A 5,984-nucleotide genomic window follows, 5' to 3' on the forward strand; every position below is an offset into this window, starting at 1 on the left:
TTTGCCCAATACTAGCTAAATCACCCCTGAACTCTTTAATGTGCTCATCACTTGCATCGAACCTCCTCATCATTTTGTGCAACATATCATCAACACGTGCCATATCATAAGCTCCGTAGGTGGTCTCTTCTGCATTTCTTCGCTCAAAATTTCTGCATTCCTCTTTGGACAGATTTCCTGCAAAATAAAGAGAAACTTATATAAAAATTAGCACAAAAAGGCATTTGGACACACTAAACTTAAGGAAAAAGTATTAATAATACCGTGAAACCACGGTATATTAGAGAACATATTTTATATGGTTAACTTAATTGCATAATAGACGAATGAAAAGGACATAAAAGTTTATACAAAATTTTAATAAAAAGTTTGTAATATATTTGAATACTTTATTAGGCTTTGAGCTGTTCAATTGAAACATGACTTAGTTCCAGTTTCAAAATGGAATATCCTGAGAATTTTACGGGTGTGGCAATGTATGAAGCCTTAAAACAAATACTCAGCAAAGACTTCCTTAAGATACATATTCATGTACACTATTGGTACAAAAGATTTTTATTATTTAATAAAACAAGCTAAAATTTAAGATTTGTTTTGGCTATATTTGTTTTTAAACTCAACAAAATTTAACGTTTACTCCTCTAGTGTTTGTCAATGATAATATATTTTCGTAGTGTTCTTTCTATTAGTATATGTTGTTTCGGTATTACCTATTATTTCTTATTCTTATATAATGTTTTCTTTCAAATTATTTGTCTCTTGGGTCGGTGATCTACTTCACTTTTTCAGGTAGTGTCATGGAATGCAAACACTCTATCCTCACCAGACCCACTTTGATGGAATATACTTGGTATGTTGTTTTTGTTGTAGTGTATTTTGTGGGTATTACAATCTCCATCTTTCCTTTAATTTTCCTGCTTTCTTTGTACCTCCTGTTCCATCACAGTTCATATACATCATTTTTTTCATGTTGTAAGAAATTAAGCCTTATTATTTGGTGTGGCTAGGTTTGATGATGACTCTTTCAATGTCAATGCGACTATGAAGAACTATTTAAATGCATTTGTTAAAGATATGACATTCAATTCAAAATTACTTGTCGAACTTGTACCTTAGCTTCCGAAAAAATGGGTTTGTGAAGGGTTAATGATCTAACTCTCAAAATCAATGGGAAAATATGCACAGATCTCAGACTCATCCATTTCACATGGTGCATTCGGTCCAACTTGGTATATGTAAGTCAAGTTGTACTATTTTTCCTTGGATATTTGTTAATATAATGTCAACTGGAAATACCATATAAAATTAACCAGTCTGGTATCATAAGATATTCTAATTCAAAGACTTCAATAAGAAATACATTAATTCTACAATCTCATGAAAAGTAGGGGAATTCGGAGTAACTCCTAAAGTTGTTGTAAAGTGATCATGAGGTTACGGTTCAAATACGTGGAAACAAGCTCTAGAAAAAGTGTAAGAGCTGCACACAATAGACCCTTGTGGCTCGACCAATTCTCGAACCCCTCACAAAGACCTGCATTTTAAGATGTTTTAATACATCTAGTCATCAAAGGCTTTGACTAAGATACACCCACTCATGCATTTTCATGTACCAGCCTTCCATTTTAATATATTCTAATGCAAAGACTTATGTAAATTCAGTTTATCAACATATATATACTCCATCCATTAGGTTACTCTAAGTTTTTTCACATATAACCCATCTTATTTGGAAAATTCAAATTATTTATTTTGTGCAATGTATTTTAAATTGAGACCAGAAAAGATTATTAATTATTATATTATTCCTCACCTTCATCACATTAATTGTTTCTTTGTCATTTTTAGGTAATAATAACATACAATGTAATACTACAACTGAGGTTTAGAGGTAGGATGTAAGAAGATTTTATCTCTGCCTTTATGGGGTAAATATATTATTTCCAATAGAACCTCTTCTTAAAAAGAATGTTATCAAGGTAAGAGCGCAAGAAATGTATAACAACCAAATAGCACGGCACAAAAAAAATAGTCTGACAGAGAGAAGAATAAGAGACTACAAAATTACTAAATACTACTGTAATGATGAGAAGAGGAAAAGCAGGAGCCCCCTCCACCCCCCACTCTCCCACATTAAGTGTGATGTCACCTTACAACCTAATAATTTTGAACCTCTAACAATGTCGGTTCTTGACATATCATTTGTAAGCCAATGCCTTAGGCCCCCAATTTTATTGGGAGCTCAAATTTCTATAAATAAAAACTAATATTTATGTATTTCATAAAAAAAAATTTATAATAAAATGTGTGTGTTGGTGTGTGTGTGTGTGTGTATATATATATATATATTTATATATATATATATATATATATATATATATATATATATATATATATATATATGTATGTATGTAAATATATATATTATTTTTTCTTTGCTAATACACACGTTATTTATCTTTTTCTTATCTCTTTATTGACTTCATTTCTTTAATTCTTTGATGATTAGAGTAATATTTTGTTTAAAACATGAATAACTAGCCAAAAGTGTTGAACAATGTAAATTAAAAATATTCTTTTATTTCTTTCTAACTTTTCATATTAAAGTAGGATATACTAAGTTATCAACTTTTTGAATCATGTTTTATGACTCTAACTCCTATATATCTTTATTTACAATTTATACACTTATTACTTATAGAAGTATATTATCGATTCATATAACAAATGTCTCAATAAAATGATGTTTTTAATATTAAATTGATAAAATCTTTCTTCAAAATAATAATTTTAAAAAAAAGTATTTTAATTTTTTTATAACAAGGATATTAATTAATAATTTACATCTATTATTGTAGAAATTAAAAAAAATCAAACAAAATTTATTTGAATTTTAGATCTTTTATTAAAATTTCATTTTATACCTCGAATTACGTTGAGCCACCCTTACCTGTAATACATCACTTCCATACCTTCCTATCTAAGATTATTTCCTTAGTATGTTGGAGGTATGCTAAGTTATATGTAATCACCTCGACACAATTTTTTTCAAGTATACCTCTACCTCTCTTAACTCTTGCTACAACAAACCACTCACATCTCCTTATTAGCGTACGCTCGCTCCTACTCTTAACATGATTGAACCACCTCAGTCTAACTTTTCTCATCTTGTCAAGCATGAATCCACTCTCACCTTGTACCAAACAACTTTATTCCTATTCACATCTCTCTAAATGTTCTTATAATCCTATTAATAAACAAATTCATTGTACGATAATAAATCTAATTTGGGTTTCTGAAGGGACTCTCAATGTCAATATAATTAAAATAGAAGTATTTAATTTGGCCTATAGATGCAAGCCAACAACTCCTAATAATAAAAGCTAGCTGGCCAAACCATGTGTACCGGTTGAAACTTGAGACTTATTTAAATATTTTATATTCTATTCTAAACTAAGGGCCCGTTTGGCCATAAATTTTGCAAGTAAAACTTGGGGAAAAATATGGCAAATTTTATTTGTACATACACTTTTTTATTATTTGGCAAATTGTTTTGGCAAATTTTCCAAATTCCCAAATACTATAAAAAAAACTAGTATTTAAGCCAAATTTCATTATTTGAAAAGTTTTAGAAATTCAATTTTTACCCTTATCTTTTTATTTTACAAAAATAATATATTTATTGGCACCAACCAATAATTTCTTACATGAACACCAAAGTAGTGATGGAATATTCAATGAATATGAAAATGATGATATGGTTGTTGATGAAAGTGACGAACAATTGGCTCAGGGTAACAACATCGCTTCATTTTCTCGATCATCTGATTCGGAAATGCAAGCTCATCGAGAAGAGATTGTTCATAAAATGTGGGAAGATTATATTAAAGAATAGGTTGAACTCTTTCAGATGAGAAAGCATAGGTTCTTCAGTGATTGCAATATTTATTTCCTTTTGTTTTCTTCTCTTTTTTTCCCGAATTTATATTAGTTGTATTTTCATTATCATGATTTGTACCAAGACCTTTTCACTATACGAATATTTACTGTAATGATTCTTGTTGATTTGTTGCGGAAGTCAAAAATATTGTTACGTGAGATTTCTATTGTGCTGTGTAATACAAATTTATGGTTAGTTTGATAGTTTTAAAAACTTATGGGTATAAATCATATTTCTTAAAAAATGAAATATGTTTCTCAAATTCTATGGCCAAACACATGGTAAAATTTCACCCAAATTTTTATCCAAATAATATTTGCCAAAAATATTTGAATATCTATGGCCAAATAATATTTCCAAATGAAATATGTTTCTTAATAGTATTATTTTAGAATAGGGGAAATATAGAAGTGTTTATTTTGTTTGTAAGATTAATTCTAAGATGCTATTTTTTAATTATGTATTTTGAAAAATTATAAATAACATCAATAAACATAAGAAAACACTTAATTAATAAAGCGAAAAGTAATACTATTAATTCAAAGATGCTAGTTCTGAATTATGAATTTGGCAAACCAATCAATAACATCAATAAACATTAGAAAACAATCAATTATTAAAGAGAGAAATAACAGTTTTTTCGTATCCGGCATGAAAAAATAGTGCGTGAGAAAAAAATTATCATCACGAGTTATGTAAATTAAAAGAGAATTAATGGTTGTGAATATACTCATAATAAACTGAAAAAACAAGTAAAATAGGTCAGTCGATTGAAGTCTACCTAGTACCCTCCTCCCCCACCCCTTGCTTCTTGATAAACTCCATTTATAATTCAATGGAGAACAAGGCCTAATAATCTGGTCAGGCTATATGAGGTAGGAATTCAAAAGAATTTTACTGGGGTGGGGGGTTAGGGTTGGGATATTGTTAAAACATTTTTTTTGTTTTAATCATGTAGCATGCAACATATAATATTGTTTTATTCAGACCTTCAATATATTTTTTATTTGTAATCTTATCATCGTTTGTTTAGTATTTCTCCACAATCACTTCATGTCCTCATAAGCAAAGTAGGAGCCAGAAATTTCATCAAGGATGTTCAAGATTTTTAAGGCGCTTAAATCACACTAGCAGAAAATCTAAATAGAAGAAGATAAAATACATGTATTTATTTTTCTTTTGGTTTATAGATTTTAACCTATATAAACAATTTTTCGGCGAAGGATGGTCAGCATACCACCCATCGTTGGTTTTAGCTCCACCCTTGCTCATAAGTCACATATAGTTTGTGACAGTGACACTTCAGTCATAAGCACTCCAGAAGGACACATTTAGCTTTACTTAAGATAATGTCATTGGATCCAATCTCACTAAATCTCTTGATGACATTTATGTAGAGTATTGGTTATAAATATTCATATTTATTATGTTTTTCCATTAATAATAGTATAGGACAAATTATATTATTGCCACTTAACATTTATTTATTATAGTGAGTTTGTTTAGAACGACTAATGTTTGTGTATGGCTATGAAATTATTATCTACGACATCAAATTTGTCACTTAGTATTCTCTTTTAGTGACAGAATTTTCTTTTCGTGCAAAAATATATATGAGACACATTCTTTTATTAAGTAGTATTAGTCACAAATTTAAAGTTATCGATGACACATTATTTAATCACTAATAGTGTATGTAATTCATGACCAACTATGGCATCAACTTCATCACTTAATATTTACTTCTAATGATAAAATTTACATTTCGTGCTTAAATATATGAGACATATACCTTTAGTGTGAAAATATAAAAATCTGTAGCAATGTTTTGTTAAGTAATGTTAGTGTCGAATTTAAATTTATCGGTGACACATTATTTCGTCACTATTAATGTATCTAATTCATGAAAAATATATTTTGTCTTATCATTTATTAAATTTTGGACACAAAAATTTTTTATCTGAAAAAATATGTTTTGCAATATCGACAAATTAGAGTTTTTAGTTAAATGTTATAAATTTTAGATATGAAAATTTAAATTTAT

Source organism: Solanum lycopersicum, chromosome 7 (genome assembly GCF_036512215.1).
Source record: "Solanum lycopersicum chromosome 7, SLM_r2.1".
NCBI lineage: Eukaryota > Viridiplantae > Streptophyta > Magnoliopsida > Solanales > Solanaceae > Solanum > Solanum lycopersicum.